Consider the following 18363-nt stretch of genomic DNA (forward strand, 5'->3'; position numbering starts at 1 on the left):
GCTGCCAAATTATGCCTCTGCTAAATTAAGGACCGAGTTAGGGTGAAATCTTTTCCCCAGGTCCCGAGAGCCCTGTCCAAGGAGAGAACAATCCCCTTGCTCCCAGTTCAGCAGGGAGGGCTTCACTCCTGGACTTCACCTAGCCGGGTACCAGAGCTCCAGGCTGGTCCATCCATGGGAAGGGTCACAGATCCTAGCTTGCCCAAAAGCAGCAGGTGCTGACAGAGCTTCTGTGGCTACACTGTCCCCATCCCTGATCCTCACTGGCCCTTCAGCAGGGACTCACATTGCCTGAGCACTGTTAATGAGTAGCAAGTCAGACGCAGCATTGCCTGGCCTGAGGTCAGACCATCAGTGTAGAAGTGCTGCATCACTCACTGCCTTTGYGGCCTCCACAGAAGGCTACCACGAGGCAGGGACCACGAGCCAGCCCTGCTCTGCCCCATACCAGSGAGCCAGATTAATTTCTACTGGTACAGCAGATATCACAATCCCAAACTCAGACAAAATTTCGTCTGTGGTCAAGGCTTATCTCTCCATCTGCTCCTGTCCAGAAAGACGGGGAAGGAAAGAATGYTTCTGCAGACAGAAATACTGTTCTGCTGGCTGAAGAGCAGCCTCCCTCGTCAAAATTTATTTAAGAGCCATCTGCTTTCTTCCTCTTCACCCCGTGTGAATTTTCACCCCTTCTCTGCTGGGGAGCTGCACCCCTAGAGCTATCTTTCYCCCCATCCTGCCCTGCCCTGCTGGCAGTCCTTTTCCTCACTCTTCAAAATGCTTTTCTCTCCACACCGCTGCTCTCCAAACCTCTCTCCATGGGCATCTTTTGCTCCCTGTTCATGGGCATCTTCCCAATATCTGATGTCTTACCATCTGACTGATTCTTCTACTTCTAGTGCATTCCTGCTTTCTCAGTAGGTTATTTCCTCTAAGTTTCTCYATCCTTATTGTTCTCTGAGTTCCTGTCCCCAGGCTGTTTTACGTCCCTGAGTACGCACAGCAAGGCTGGGATAACTCSGTTTGAGTAAACACTCCTGTCAGGATACATATGGGCTTAGTCCGCTCCTCATAGGCCGAGTTCTGTGTGAAGTTTGTTTGGAAAGAACTTAATCAGATGAACAATATCAAAGGATGAAATTAAAGTGATTGTATATAGCTAAGGTTTTATTTAATTGTTTGAGGTTGMTTGTTTAATAATCTTCCCCCTGAGCAGATACGGACTGTAAATTTATCTTCTGAGTATTTCTGAAGTTCAGCAGCTGGAAAAAACCCCCAAATTACTGAATTAGGTCACTGACAAGTATCTCTGACAGTTGGTCCACTATATTCAAACCAGTAACTATCATCTTAAAATGTCAAAGGATGATCTAGTATTTTTCTTTACTATCAGTACACTAYAGCAGGGCCACTCCCCATTCACTTCTTAAAAAAATCATCCCTCCCTGGAAAATTTCAGAGGCAGCTATAAAGAACATGTTAAAATACACATATGGTTTGTTGGTTTTAGACCTGTTGGGAACAGAAACAAGCTCTGTAAAGCTACCTTTTGGGCAGGGCTAAGGTTTTTATAGCCCTAAAGTTCCATCCTGACTTTCACAAAGCAAACACTAAATACAGCAATATCTCTGTGACTGCCGTTTGTGCCTTCGTGAAGTATTCTACTTTCCTCTGGAAGTTCCCTGTTCAGTTGCAGAACACAGCACAGCTCCATGGTTCTTTAGTTTCCCAGAGCTTCCCAAACCACCTGCCTCCTGCTGCTCCATGTTCCTCTCTCCCACTGCCACTTCTTTTTCGGCACTGCTTTTTTTTTTGCCTGCACTGGCATGGCTCATTCTGCACCTTTTGCTGTATTAGAGGGAGCAGCTGCAGTGCTGTAGCAGGGAAAAGAGCTAGCTGTGCTACAGACCACAGAGAAAAAGCCAGCAGTTAATAAGATATGCCACAATAATCTCCATGTTTAGGGGCAAATTATAGCCCTTTAAGTTGCATCTGAAAACTGAGCTCCTAGCACATCAGTTGCTAAACCAAATGCTGTCCACAGCTGATGGCAGAGCAGCTCAGCCCAGCAATGTGTGCATAMAGCTTTTCTGTTAGGTAACTGTTCTGTTAGGTAACAGCAATGGCCTGTCATGCTGTTCCACACCTGATACCAGGGCAGATTTGCTGGCAAAGCCCAGCTTGATGCCAGTACCACCTTAGGAACATGCACAGCCCAGATSTAAATGCCAGACATTCAGAAGCAGCTGAGAAATGTGGCATGGCCATGTCTGCCTAGGTCTAGGGGCTGGTGCCAGGGTTCCTTTGAGTAAAACAAGTGAAAAAAGCCACTATTTATTGAACTCCTCTCTGCCTGCTCTCCCCTTCCTTTTTCCTCTTCTTCCTTCTCACTGCTCTACTTTTGAATATTGACTTCAAGAGTTGCTTCTCTTACTCCAGACATCCCATACCACACCCTGCCTCCTGCCTAGTCTCACCTCCACCTCCTTTCCTATATTATCCTTCCTGTTTCTTTTTTGCTTTCCCATGTCTCACCTCACATTTCAACCTCTTTTCCTGAACAATTTCCTTCAGTCAGACTTTTTGTTTCCCTCTTTTGAACCACTCCAGCTTCCACAAGTTGCCTCATTCTGTCCTTCAGCCACCAACCCATATGAGCTCCTTTCTCTTCCCTGACCCAGAGTTTGTGTCCCCTGTGTGGTACTTGTCACACACTCCATGCTCCTATTCCTGTAACTGCAGATGGTCTTCTATACATAAAGTGTAGAACAGTGACTGGGTTTACCAGACTGCATTACACAAAGGTTTAGGCATATATTCCTTTCTTTTAAAATTGTACCGTGTTTCCAGCTTATATTTCTCTCCTCATGGCACATCTCTTCCTTCCTATTTATGAAAAATTGTATTAGTTCATTTCCCAACTTATAACAGTGCAGTTATGACAAAAATAGGGTTGCTACTAGCCAAAAAGTTAATTTATTGCAATTATTAAAAATACTTATTTACATTCAAAATAAAGGCATCATATTTGTATAAAACATTTATTTTTTTATCTATTTTCAAAAAAACAGGTGCAGATGTTTATGATACCTTTTTACTACAAGCTTCCAGTTTATCCAATAAGATGCAAAAATATCTACACTGAAAAAAACTAAGCATCTTTCCTAGATGTGCAGAATTAAGGCAATGGAATTGTAAACTCTTCTCAGAGCTCCCCTTGCAAGCCTGAACACTTTCTCCCATATGCAACTTTCAAACTACTTGGGATTTCACAGTGAATGAAAGCATTGGGGGGACTCCCAAAAGCAAACCTTGCACCTTCATCCCTACAGAGTCAAGTCAGAGTGGTGCAGGTTTCTTCCTCTGTCAGCACTAGCACAGAACTTTGGAGTACAGATTGACTTAAAAAGCTTAATTTAAAGTTTACAAATACAGAAAACACCACACTCCACCTGAAGTGAGTGGTGTATGCAGCAGCACCCTGGCTGTCCCCACAGCAGGGTACAGGCAGGCACAGGGACAGGCAGCAGGGGCACAGGCAGGCAGGGGGGGAGTGGTCCCAGTGGATGGACAGACATCTCTTCTCAGACCTGGAAATGCTGGCTGAAGGCAGCATCTCTCCTGGCTCTGGGCTACCACCAACGCCAGCCACCAGGCCTTGCAGGCATTGCAGGGCTGGTTTGGATTTTGGGAGACGAGGAGCACTCCTACAAGCTGYCCCATTGGGCTGCAGTGAAATGGGGTTGAGGAGGGTGTTGGGCAGGCCCTGGGATGATTTGGATTGGCCAAGTGAATCTCCAGGCCTCCAGACTCCATTTGAAATCAGTCTCCTCTCAGGAGCAGCAGGACTTTTGCTTCCCTGAAATTCTTGTAGGATCCAGAGAGTGGCTCCATCGCCTCACAMGGCTGAGGGCTAAGGCTGAGAGAAGATTACAAACCCCAGGTCTTTTGACTTTCCTTCTCTGCAGAAATCCCCCAGATTTCTGGCTTTGAAACAAACCAACTTCACCTTGCCTGCACAGCGGGGATGGGATCGGGAAGCAAACCTCCTGGCAGGGGCGGTGCCAGCGGTGCCGTGCCCGAGGCAGTGCTGCGAGACTCCCACTCCCCCAGGCAGCGCCCTGACCTGAGGCTCCCTCACCGTGCGCTTTGTGAGGGCTCTCCTGCATTCCGGGACATTTTGGAGACCCATTTGTTCACCTGTGGGAAGCAGATTGACTGATTGCTTGCTTTTCTTTTTTTTGAGTGTAAGAGGAAGCAAAACCTCTATTTCTTTTTTTTTTTTTTTTCCCCTCGGAGATTATTTATAAGGCATTGTCTCCACTACTGCCAGCTGACATCCTTTGGCGTCACCACCACTCAGTGCACTGAAGATGCCTCAAGGTGTGTCAGCCGCGCTTCACGTCAATGCGCCTTGATGTATCTCTTTGGCTGCAATTGAAAGGTACAGTTTCTAAATCTCCCGGTGACCCATTTTGCATGGATCACTGGTGCGCTAGAATGTAGCTACTCCTTCCCATCGTGTTAATGCAAGTTCGCCTGCGTTCAAAGCGGCCCGGCCTCCCTGTGCCGCACCGAGCACACACGGAGAGCTCGCTCGCGCATGGGCCTCTGAGTGAAACGCCAGGCYGCTTCGGCCTTAATATCTTCCACACAAGTTGCATGCTTTAGGTGTTTTCACTGTGTATCATAGACCCTTTACTTAAACATTGTAAATTCTTTTGYTTGATAAACATGGGCAGACAGCTGGATTATCTTAATCTCGGGCCTGCAGTCGGCGAGCAGGGCGAATACTCCCAGGTTGCGGGGGCACCCTGTCCTGCCCGGGTCCCGTGGGCCCCCGCAGCTAAGCTGGGCAGCAATGCTCAGTGCTCCGTGTGTCACCGGGAAAAGGACCCAAACTGCTGCGAGGGAGCAGCCCGACACCAGCTACGGTCACAGGCCGSCTGCCCGAGCGTCCTTGGAGCCAGCCCTGGGGACAGCCCTAATTGATAGCTCAGCGCAGCCCCTTGGCTCCCCACGCTGCCCGTCTGCCGGCACGCCGGGATGGCGATGGGAAGGCGAACCCTCAGGGGCCCTGCGGGACGGCCCCGAGGCCCAGCGTGATGGCAGAAGGGATTCGCGRGCAGCTCCAGCCCCGGGCGTGCTCAGGCTGCCTGCGAGGGCMATGCAAACGCAGTGCACCTGCCCGCAGGGTGCCAGGGCCTCCGGAGTCCTTTAGAGGACGCCTGGCTGGGGAACAACGTAAACCCAGCGCTGATTTASTCCGGGAGCTGGTTCTGCTGGGATGAATCATTTAACCACGCATGCACCCCATGACTCTACCTCTCATTTYCATGTTGTGGCCTTCTTTTCCCACTCCACAGGGGAAATGATGGCCCGATCATGGGCATGAACCACAACAGAGAAATGCTAGGGAAACAATGCAGGATTCCAGAGAGTTTCAGTTATGACTGAACAAATTTGGGTGACTGGGTCAGGTCCTTACCAACTTCTTTTGTCATGTGCCTATTATCCTGTAATTTTATTGCATGAAGACTGGGTCTAGAAATTAGTGCTGCATTAAAAAGCAGCACATACTATCATATGTAATGTTCTTGCCAAGATACAACAGTAGCTTTGTCATGATTCATATTTTCAAACTCCCATTAAAAAAGTTAAAACCAGATTTTCAGTCATTCAGCTGTGGGCAACTTACATTTTTCTGAGTCTCATTTGCCTAGTTAAAACAAAAATTAACTCTAGACATATCAAGTCTTTAACAAAAAATTAGTCTGCAGTGCAGYTATGTGGTCCTGTCCTTTTCTGGGGTGCACAACAGGTTCAGTTCCCTAAAATCAGCCAGTAAATTCAAATGAGTTGGGATTATGGCACAGGAGTGAGGGCTACAGGTGGGGACCTTGCTGCTTTTGGTTAGGTCTATACTTACACAGGCAGCATTCATTCATCTGCTTCAATAGRGTTTTCCAACAGGGAAATGAGGATTGGGGACAAATGAACAAGGTACAGCAGGGAAAAGAGGGAATGTGAAAGTTCAGCACCTCAGCTACTGCCCAGAAATTTCTCTAATGTATTCTTTAACCCCCTCATAAATGCAAACTCACTTTTCCTCTCCCACAGGATATGAAATACCTGGCTTTTGCTACAATGTACTGCAGRTAAGAGGGCGCAGGTGGATGCTTTCCACCGCAGAGCAGCTAAGCTCTAGGCTGATGGCATCTTGTCCTGCAGCTGGTTTGCTCCCTAAACTCTGGGACACAGATTAATTTCCTTAAAGCCCCTCTGTAAAATCCTGGTTCAGGTGAGGGAATGGCATGGGATCTTCTGTGCTCAACTGGCCTTTGCCTCACAGCTACTCGCAGGCTGCAACATGGTTTGACTAAAATTCTTCAGGTTTCAGCAACAGGAAATTGCAGATGAGAGAACACTCTGTAAAGTGCATTTGCACAGTTTCAGTCGCAAGCTGTGAAAAGTAGCAGCTCCCCAAGCTCTCAGCTTTAGCGCTGCTATCARTGCTGTTTTTTCTAGTAGCATCAAGATTAATGGAGCATGAGGGTCTTGTTGTAGTAAACAACTTCCCAATAATGCTCAAGACACMCATGTGCTGTCTTCACATGGTTTGCTGTCTAAATGTCCCAGCAAACTCCCAAGCAGCTCACAGTGTCTCAGCCAAAATACAGACAGCTGGGAAGGTGTCTGTTTTTAAAACCTAGTTTTGAGGTGTTTTCTCTGCCAGGCGGCAGAACACACACCCTGAAATGCTCCTCAAAGCAATGACGGGTACTGTTCAGGGTTCATGAGAGGAGAAATTAGGGTTTTGGCCAGTGCCTTGTTCCTTTTCCTTGGAGAGCCCCAGGGACTGCTYTCACACAGGTGCTTGGAGCACCAGGAGGAAATCCCTGCYCCAAAATTGGATGGGCTTTGCAAACTTCCCCTGAGGACTTAACACTGCTTTGGTTTCCACACTGCTCTCACTGGTAATGCAAACAGCCTGTGGTAGTATAAAAGCCGGTCAAGATGGTCAAGTGAACTACCAGGATTCCCTGCARCACTGAAGCCTGAAAACGTATTCCTCCCAAAGCAGTCAGGAGGCTGACAGGAGCAAGGCTGGATGGTTTCTGCCCCATGGCAAGGCACCGACTCTTCCCACCCCCTGAGGACAATAGGCCCCATCCTGGGAGTGGACTGGTTTCAATATGGGACTCCCCATCTTGATCCAGTTTGGATGGGTCAAGACATGTTRAGACATGCCCTTTCAATATGCTGCATTTTATTAAAAACAAAGTAGCTGTGGGCCAGATTGTAAAACTAGGTGGGCCTCATTTGTCTGTCCCTACTGTAAGCCAATGAAACCTTCAACATTTTCAAACTCTCACCTTTTTACCCATTTGAATGAAAAAGCATCACTAATAAAAGAAAATGACTCACCTAATGCYAAACCTGAGCTCTGTAGATCAGCTTTGATCAAATTCACTGACATTTGGATAACTGCGTTATTATAACTAAAACATCTTTTAAAGTTTTTTTTTTTTCCAGACGTTCATTCTTTAAAATTTGCTTTGATCACTGTGCATATCCTTTTCAGCAGAAATTTGTCCACAGAGGGTGAATTTTTTTCATTTGTTTTTCATATGGATTCTCTTTCCTTTGTTCATATTTTAAATCAGTGAAGCTACCCTTCAAGCTAGCCCTTACAATAAAAATGCAGCTACTGTGTGGCTTTTAACAACTCATTTWACCCATCTGTGCTTCAATACTCTCRTTAGAAACCCAAGGCAGCTCACACTTATTTATGTAATGAGGATGATCATGAGGTTTAATTAGATTTTTTTTTTTTTAGGATAAAGTAAACATTTCAGAAGGCCAGGGCAGGGAAGTGACGGTTGCTGTTATGGTGGTCTGACAACACCAATTTGTTATATGTTACAACATTAGTGTTACAAAATGCTGCACAGAAGGATATTTCTTTCAGAAAGTGCTTTTGAATTMGTTCAAGTGCTCCAGTTTCCAAATAGGAGTCACAATCCGAGACAAYTAAAATAAATGAAAGCAGGAATGTGTCAGGACAATTACAAATTAAAAGATTGAAATCACTGGAGATGGAAGGACAGAAATTTGCCTGTGTATAAGTATGCATCTGTGTATGAAGCTCAACTTTAGATGTYGAGGAGGGTAAAGTTTGACATTTCTTTTTCTATGGAAAAAAAAAATTACAAGTCTCTGATGCAATAAAATTTAGTGTAGCAGTAGAAAGATGCACTTRTGACCAGTTTTTCCCTTTCAAGCAAGCAGGATGACTGTTTAAGCTTTAATTTGCTAATTATCATTTATTGTAATTTGACCGTGCACCTGGGGAAGGTGGTGCTGATTGCTCATTCCCAAAGAGGGCGGCTGCTGAGCTCTAGAGTCAAGACAGTCCTATTAGTGGCTTTTAACAGCATGGGCAGAGTTCTTGTTAGAGCTTGTAACAAASGTGGATTAACCACTAATAATTTTTAAAACTTTGAAGTCTAAAGCTGTAGCACCTTTTGCCGTACTCTAGGAAAAAAAGCGAACGTGTTGAGATAAAGTTCAGTGGTGCGATTCTGCCCCTGGCTCGTACCAAAGTTCAGCCTTCGCCCTCACAGGACTGCCTGCGCAGCCATTTTGCAAACACGGATCCGTGTCATCCGACAGCGAGCCTGGATCTCCGCACAGCTTCTGTCTCCCATAAAATTATTTATGAGTGCACGCATTTCCAGCCATCGGGCCCCGCGGTCATTAGCTCCACACCGAGCTTCTTAGGGATGGCTTGTTTTCCCCAAACACTTTAGGCTGAGAATTCCTATTAATATAAATCTGCTTTAAACAGGAGATAGTCATTTTTTAATGCAGACATCCTCTAATATTTTCATGATGTGGCTGATACCTTAATAGATAGCAGTTGCGGCACAGATCTGGCTGCGCAGTTGCATAACATATTTGTGGTAAGAAGAAYCTTTGCTGACATGGAAAATTAATATTAAGAAAATTAATATAAGGAAAATCTTTAATAGGTTTTTGTCTGTGTCTAATGCAATTTAGCAGCTAGCAGAAGGAAGGAATTTAGTACCAGGTGAGTAGCCAGCTCTTCAGAAATCATGTTTTGTTGACCACATTTTAAGACCTGCTGTTTTGATTTAGYGCATCAGGAGGAATATCTGCTTCGTAAACAACAGCATGAAACACCACACTCAGGGTCCCGCCTGGCATACTCAGCTGTCAGAACCTTGCCCACAAGAAAGAGTTCCTTGGCACAAATGTTTTTCATGCTGATGMCCTTTCTGTCTGGGGAAGTACCTTGAAAGCTCAGAAATTTAAGCAGGGCAGAAGAGCACTTAAATCTCAAATGCACCTACAAGGGACTGGGTGAAAAGACATGTTATCTTTTCATAAGCAGCATTTGACAAGTCCTTTGGCAAAACAGAAATAGTTGTTTTCCCAATAAGAAAGACTGCTTTGCTTATTTATTGCACATCCAAGGACTGTAGTATTAAGCAACAGGGTAGTGTGCAGACACCACTCGGCACAAAAGGGGAAGAAATCCTGGATGGGGACCAACCTTCTCTGCCTCTCACCCCAGCGTCTGCCCCCCCAGCTCGCAGCTGYCATCCCGTCAGAGAACACCAGTGTTGGCATCAGCTATTCTTCAAGGTGATCCATAGTTTAGGTGTTAGAGTCTTTCATCTGTTGCTCTGGGTTTTTCTTGAAGGAAAGAAGACTGGCATATTTTTCTCCTTTTTGCTGCTAGGAAGGTCGGTGCTGACCCCCTTTATATCCTAGTGATTGTGAATATTAGMGATGATGCAAGCACGAGATATCTGRCATGACATAACAGAAAACAAAAGAAAGAAGAATTCTTGGAAGAAATCCCATTTCTTTTTCAATTTAGACAGCTTGAAGTTTTGTTTTGYTTAGCTCCTACCTAGATTTCTTGAAAACAATGCTTAGCGAGAAGGAGGGATTTTTTGATAAACATCGTGTATTGTGCAATTTTTCAAGAAGTGGGCAGACTCCTAACAGCCTTCTGAGTCCTCCCCGAGGGACACCAACTGTGAGAGGAAGGGTTGTATTTGATCAATAAGAAACGCGTGTGTGCGCAAATAAAAGGAGCAGCAAATCCACCTCCCTTATCTTCCTTCCTTCTTGCATGCCAGATCACCTTTAGCATCAGCCCCAGTCCCGCAGCTGCTGCTTTCAAGCAGCTCTCACCGACACCAGCCCTGGCTGCTGACCTGCTCTGGGTACAGATTCGGGCCCTCTCTATCCTCATCCCTTCCCTTCACCCTTTCATTCCCACAGCCTAAAGGAAGTGGAAAATGAAAGTCAATTGTTTACTGCAGGCATTCCAAATTAAACAGATACCAGAAGTTCTTTGGAGGTGAAAGATGACGATTCTTTTCTAAAACACTGATGTAATTTTTTTTTTTTTTTAGAAAACCTCTGTTTACCATCCTTTTATTACTGAGGGTGCACAGAGAACAAGGCTTGTTTAATCACAGAACAGACTGTCTTCCTGGAGACTCCAACAGATACATAGAGAAACGTTGTTAGGCTGAAGGATCTTTCAGGATTTGGATAGCTAGTTTTGCCCAGATAAGAAATAATTCAGAAATCCTAATATATATCTTAATATAATCCTAATATATAAATCCTATATAATCCTAATAATTCAGAAAACTTTTAAACCAGATTGACTAGCAGGGTGTTAATATTCATCATGTTGAGTACTGGCAGTGGTCTGATCACATTGTTCAGAAATAATACATGAACAAAATGTGCTCATAAAATATAAATATTGGTGTCCACTTTGTGCTGTGCATGCRCATCTTATTTATTTATATCCCGAAATATTTAATATAAATTCATTTTGTAACATGTGGATGGTTAATTCATAGTTCATATACAAAAAGTAACTGAGTTGTGCAAATATTGCACGGTTTTTTCCCCTGAAGACTGAGAGAATTAAATCAACTTTTTTTAGTTGCCTATGGTATTTTTACAGAAAGTGGAATACACATGTACACATTTGTAGACATACACATTAACACACACACCCAAAATATATATGATGTTTCGTGACTAARCCAGTTGCATTTGTCATCAATAATAGCAATTCATGGACCTGATCCAACTGCTTTGCAGTTTTCTGAGGCATAAACAAGGTATCAAAATGTAAAAAATATATATATACTCACCATATTACAGGAGAAACTTTTCTATCTAGATTTTGAGCTTTATTCTCATCTCTACTAGAAATCACTATTTTATCTTGCTTTAAAATGTTCCTTCCGCATCAGAAAAATACTGCTTATATTCTCATAAGCCTTTCAGCAGACCGATAAAAATAAAAATGTGCACAAAGAATAGAGAACAAAAGTTTATATCAAACAATACACATCAAAGAGGAGAGACTTCCCTTCCTTTTTGCTACCTCCACCCGTAGATTTTCACATTAATCAAATCATTACTACATCATTGCTAGTAGCCCCAAATGGCTCATATTAATTCACCTCTTCTCATTCAAAATGATATTTTTATTAAATCCTTAACTATCATTATATCAAAATAATATGCTAATAAACATTTTAAATAGTTGATAATGCAGAACATTTGCATGTTKTATTCTTCTTAGGTGGACCCCAAAACAAAAACACATCAAAAGAGAAAAGAATCTAAAATTTCAATTAATCCTAACCAGAAGTTCAAGCAATGACAATATCKAAGAGGCTTTATAATACCTAATACCCCCTGACGATATTTCAAGTCCACATATGAATATAAAATAACTTCTTGCTTAACTTTGTTAATCCAGAATTGTCAGTGGAATAGAAACTTCAGTAATTCCCAAAGGTATCAAAGTGTGATTTGCTCTGATTTCATCTTAAATTATCTATTTGTCCATATCTGCCTTTTCTCTCTTTCAGAAAGCAGAGGGGATTTGTTCGTTCWTGGTCTTTAAAAACACTGTCTTATTTTCATTAAGCTAAGCTCACTGCTGATGTAATTCTTGCATTACAAAGGTCTTAATTTAAACCATGACATAAATGCTTTTCATCAGTTGATTTTTTTGTTCTTTGTGCCAAATTTCTTGCATTTTTAAAATAAAGAATATGGTGTATAATAACTGCTGCGGGACAGGCTGCTTTATTCTTCAATATGAAAGACAAATGGGGTGTGACATGCATACGTTTCAACATGCAGCACTTACTTCTTCAGGACCTTTACTTTTTCCACTGTTTTCTCAGTAGAGTATTTCACTTCCTTTGAATCAGGCCTAACGATAACACCGGATTTGAAGCACGGTTCTCGGCGTTGAGCGCACTGACGGGACCAAGAGGTGAAAAGTGCTTCTAATCTCTCTCCTCTCTCTCTCTCTCTCCCCCTCGTCTCCCTCTTCCACTCSCTGCCTTCCTCTCCTTCCTTCCCCCCTCCACTCAAGGATTTGGGGTCTGCAGATGATAATTTACAGAGCGTTTTGGAAGAAGGGTGGGGATGCATTCCTAACACCCCAAATCCTGGTTTGCATTACACATTAGGGATTTCAAAGCACATCAAGATTTAATCACAATCAGAAAGCAGAGAAATCGTTTCTACAACATTCTGCAGTATCGAGATTTTTTTAAATTTTCTTTGGTATCCCTGTAACAAATACAGCAAAATTGTATTGCCATCATGTCCTACTATTATTGCAACAGTGAGCTCTGTTAATGCATCTGGGAAAATGCCATAACTTGTTTGAATATTATTTTGAGTTTAGGAGCTTGTTAATTTTCAGACTGAGTCAAAAGGCACTGGCTGTTTCTCTACTCAAATGTGAAAGCACTGAAGAAATTTTTCTTGATTAACACTAGTACAAATGAATCAAGATGATAATGGAAAGGACGCAAATATTTTATTTAAGTAGAAATTTTAACATGATCTGCACTAACGCCAAACTGCAGTGTTAGTTCATTGATCTCCTCAGGACAATATTGTCAGATACAGAACAGCTAGAAAATCTCAATTGAATTTGTGGCAGGAATAAATTTTTTTTCAGTGATCTTTCTGCTTCAACTGCATTTTAGAAGATGTTGACCTGATAATTCTATGTTTGTCCTGGCTTTATACTTTGCCTCTAAAGCAGTGCTCTTAAAATTGCCAAAACCAGGATACAGTGACAGGTTGACCTTTAGTCTGTCAAATTTCTTGTGTGATGCAAAACATTAAATGAAATTGAAAAGGTGCYTTTTTTTACTCAGATTAAATATTTGTAATTAATAATTTTCCTTGATGGAATAGATTAATTCTATTTCCTGAACATTGTGACTCTAAATAAAATTGGAGCTGGAGAAATAAATATTTTTGCTATGACATACTTAAGACAACAGTATGCTGAATAGTTTTAAATTGCAGRCTGTATCCATAAGGTTGGATATTATTTGGTCTGTTATTTTATCTTTTCTCCTTTATTCACTTTATTGTCTATGCAATGTTCTATTAAATAAACCTGAGCTGAAGAGAGCAGGGCTATTCTGCAAGGGTGTGTTCATCTTTACATTTTTAAAATCTATTTTGATAGATTTATATCAAGGCTGAAGTAATTCACTCTGGGAAAAGGCTTGGCATCAAAACCTTTAAATACAAGCAGATTTTTCTTTCAAATTTTTTAAAAGAAAATTTAAAAATAATTCGGCATGTTCCTAAAGGCAAAGGTTTAAGTCCTGATTCATTTTAAGTCAATGGGAATTTTGCCATGACTTCAGTGGAGCCAGAACTTTCTTTAAATGATGGGAAACAATTACATTTAGCATTTTCAGATGAAAATTTTGTGCTTGTGWAAATTAGGATTGTCTTTTTATTTTTTTCTTTGAGGGGGTGTGTGTATACACACTGTATAATCCATAGCGTGAACTCATCTCTGGATATCTTTCTGTTAAGTGACTGTCTTTTTTTCATTAAGATAAGTAACAGTTCAACATATGTGGTTACTTAAGAAATTCCTCAGGATCTTTAGTGGAGTCTTTCGGGATAAGATGTGAAATCAGCCGTTGTCATTCATGACAAAGATCCCACATAATTTTTCCAAAGAGTCCAGCATGCCAATGAGAGTGGATCAGCGTGATTGTGTTTTGCCATGCGCTTTCCATCTGAGATTTGGATCTGAGGTGGGACTTCTGCCTTTCTTACCCTAAGCTGCCTTCAAGTACCACTTTGCATTGAAGTACCTTACATTTTTGGCCAGGCCAGGAGAGCTGTGAACTTCATGAACTTGCCTTGCTTCGCAGAAAGACGAGGTTATCATTGGTGAAATCCTGCTCATCCTAATCAAAGACAAAATYCAACCCCTGGAGATGTAGGTAACGATTGCTTGCGTGAGGTATCTGCAGGATGAGATCAGCCTCTCTCTCTCCCAGGTAAAACTGTTCCRAAGAGATTTGTCATACCTGTCACCTCCAATTGTGTTCAAACATCAGTGATACTAAAGCTATCCAAAGCAGATGATGCAATTTTTGTACAAGGGTTGAGTAGTTCAACCAGAACCCCAAAGTCCCTGCCTTGTACCCTCAGAATCCTGCTGCTCTCCTGCGGATTTAACTGCAYGTGTGGGGTCTTGGGGCCAAGCCAGGGTGCTACAGAAAGTACAGTCCCTTCCCCAGGCCAGCAGGGTGGGACAGTATCCAGCTCTGTGTTTCAGGATGTAAGAAACTGGAACAGTTCTGCTGTTGTAGTCTTAGATGTGAGACATCTAAGGCCTTTTTGGGTGTTTCCTGTGGATGTGACATCGATGGTAATTCTCTGGTGCAATCCTGCTTATTTACAAAGAATAAAGAAAGTCTGCTTTCCTGAAGGCAAGGGACCAGCAGCAACATGCAGCACCTTTTCCTGGAATTACTGGTCAGCATTTCCAAAGAGTTTTCTGCTGAAAGGGAGCTCTGCTCCCTCCTTTCCTCCCAGGCTCTGCCATCAACAGTGGCTCAGCTGCACCCTGGCTGCTGTTTCTCCACAACATTTGTGGACCTTTGTTGCATGTACTGTTCACAYTGTCTGCACCAAGGAAGGCTGGGCTCCACACGAGGCAGGTGCATGGGCTGTGCAACCTGGGGAGATCAGAGCTTCTCTGTGTCTCCCTCCTCCACAAAACTGCTGTGAACCTGAACAAATGGGGTCAGCACCACATTGTGGCCATGCCATCCCAACCCAGGCACAGGTATGACAGAGCTGCCATTGGCATGTGTACCCTGGCTGCCTGCCCTTCCCAAATGCTTGTTAAAAAGCTGAGTGGTGTCACCTAATTGTCCAAATAAATAGTCCCTTCTGCTAGATGCAAATGTACCATGGCCTTTTGAGCTCAAGTGTGTATCCAACCATGCTTGTGGTGAACAGGCAACACTGCAAAGCACTGAAAAGGCAAATGCTGACAGTAAACAGTGGAGCAAGTTGGATTCGGCTAAAATCAGTGATTGCTCTGTAAGGAAGAGAATGAAACACCAAGCTTTTATTCCTTCCTTCACCTATAATGTTCTGCAAATGGAGTCCCTGTATGTCTTGGCCGTTATGTGTACGCAAACACACTCTTGCACTGTGTAGCTGCCTCCACACATAAACTTCCATCATTATATTAATTTCATCCTTCTGTGAGCAATAACTACATTGCRCTGTTAACATTCTATTATACTCCCACAAAATCTTTCTGTTTCGTATTTAGGATAAATAACTCTACACCCCAATTTAAATTGATGTATGTATGACCAAACACTATTTTTTTGCTGCTAGAATGGAGCATTTTCTAAGATTTTAGAATGTTTTCTTTTACATCAGCCTGCATTCCAAAGCCTAACATAGATCCCACAGAAGCTAGATGCTGCAGGGACTTCTAGGCAACCCTACAGCAACTGGATGTTGCCTTGTGCTGCTGTCTTTATGATACAGCTTTTGTTTTCATATTTATGATCTGTTATGTTGTGCCTGTGACCCAATACACCTGGTTGATGTATCTGCAGTTTCAGTTAAACATATAAGGTGTTTAACAGTGAGGAGAACTTGTCATTTCAATTTGCATAGCTCTTAGTGTATGCAGAAATAACATGCTTCTGTGCACCTCCGATCTTTTAAACATTGTAGCCTTTTTATTTTGTTGCTCACACTAAACGTTGGCCTCTCTATATCCATCCTGCTCTCCATCTGGTATTCTGAAAGTGCAAGCAGTAGTAAAGGTGGGGTTACAGACATCAAAGATACTCATATGTCTTGAAACTAAGCACTGTGCTAAACTCCCTTTAATGCCTCTGTGGGAAAGTGTCTCCATATGTCATCCCATGTATTTTCTTTGCTATTTAAAGTATTGCTTAATAGTACACTAAGCTGGTGGAAAACTATTTGCTTTGTTGGGTTAGTTCTGCACGGTCTTAATACAGGGCTGGGTAAGCACCAGAGCCTGCGCATGGGTGTGAGTTGGGACCAGGAGCAGCTGGGGTGGGAGGAAGAGGGACTGGGACACCCAACAGGCAGTGAGGTTTCCATGACTGGGAAGTGGTTATCAGTCAAGCTGAGTGGAGAAATCCTTGGCTGSCTGGGAGGTGTTGAGGCAGGAGTGTAACTGGACTTGAACTTCATCAACTGCACAAACAYCCTGTGGGTGAGTGGGGTCTGTATCCGTGAAGTATTTTCAGACTTTGTAGATCTCCATCCCCATCTCCTTTGCTTGACGCCTACTCCTTTTGGACTGTTCTCCCCAACTTAATGCTTTGTCTCTTCTGAGCAATTAGAGCAACTTCCTGCAATCCCATTCTCTCATTTCTTGTCTTCTCTGTCTTCTTGTGATTCTCCCAACTCTCTAATCACTCTTTTAACAAGTCCTCTGGAAACTCCTTCCTTTGTTCCCCTACTGATTTTGGAGGGGCTCTTTCAGGCTTTGATTTTGACCACCTTCCCTGGTTTCCCTACGCTTCATCTCTGGACAGGCTCCTACTAGAAACAGATATGTAGAACTCAATTATTGTGCTAACGAGTCATAGACATGCCGTGCATCTCCTGCCACATCCTCCTGCTTTCACTGTAATTGTCCACTTTTAAACAAAAAAAAAGATCCATCCTTTCCCATTTCTTAAATCTAGGCCACCACACATCCAGGAACACAGAAGTCATGAGGCCAGAAYGACAGTCACTCCTTTAGCCTGATTGTTTATCTTTAAAGTTCCTTTAGAACCTTGATTTTTTAAATTTGGAGTTGTTGTTCACTCCTAATTTATAATACAGATCAARCACCTTGTAAGACCTTGTCTTTCTTAGAGTTGTTATTTCTTTCCCTCTGCAGCACATGGTGACATCTTTTGTGTCTTTCTAAATTCTGTAGCTTTGGAGAGGCAGCGACCAACAAATTTCCCTCTGGCCGTTCTTTAACACCACTTGAGCTACTGTGCTTTCTTGGTTGCTGCCCTTTTCTGCAAGATACCTCAAGCAAGAAATTGGGATAAGAGGTAGGTTTTTGAAAATGAAAGTGATAAGACTGGCAAGATTATCTCTAAATTCACAGCTTAGTTACCACTAGCTTAACTATTAAACCTATGCTACTGCAGTGGACAGGACCCTTACTGTTGCAGTGGGACTTCTCCTGTACAAGAGAGGGTTACATCAGTGAAATATTTGTGGACAATCTATTTGATTCAGCCCCAAGCCTCTCCTTTATGCTCTCCTCCCTGTCTTCCTGCAAGATGTGATCAGGGTGGACGAGGCTCTCGCGTCAACATCCCGGTACAACCGTGCTTGCTGTAACATGGTTATGCCCCTTACATCAACGGCTGCACTCAAACTCATACACACTTTTTTCATTGCAGTATCCCAGGAGGAAAAGTTAGATGACTTTAAATGCAATGTTTTTATTGGAATAAAAGTAATTTTTTGAAGATGACTTTTAAACAGATGGTAGAAAATGTCAAGGCTTCTGCTAGCATTTAACTGTAATATGGCATTGATATGGAGGATGCATTATCAAAAGGTAACGAACTCCAATCCTAAAGGATGTGTGTGGCCAGCAGTTACATTTACTCCAAGGTCTTTTTTGAAATCTTACTGTACATGAACCATGCATGACTCCAGCTTGCCATATAGGAGAACTGTTTTATCTCTTTCTCCAGTTACAGTTTTTATAATAAAAATAGATATTACAGTATAGATTTAATAAATATATATATAATTGTAATTTCCAAACACCTGCGCTTACAGAAAACTACTTTTGACCATCAGAAACTGAGTGCCCATAATATGTCACTCAAAAGATTTCATAGCATTTGAGTCTGAAAAAATCAGGCCTCACACCTCCTCATTAGGCAGCCTGATACAGCATTGTGAGAACTGCTTTTCATTTGG

The sequence above is a fragment of the Malurus melanocephalus genome, unplaced genomic scaffold (genome assembly GCF_030028575.1).
Source record: "Malurus melanocephalus ecotype Western Australia unplaced genomic scaffold, MMel_1.1 scaffold_62, whole genome shotgun sequence".
NCBI lineage: Eukaryota > Metazoa > Chordata > Aves > Passeriformes > Maluridae > Malurus > Malurus melanocephalus.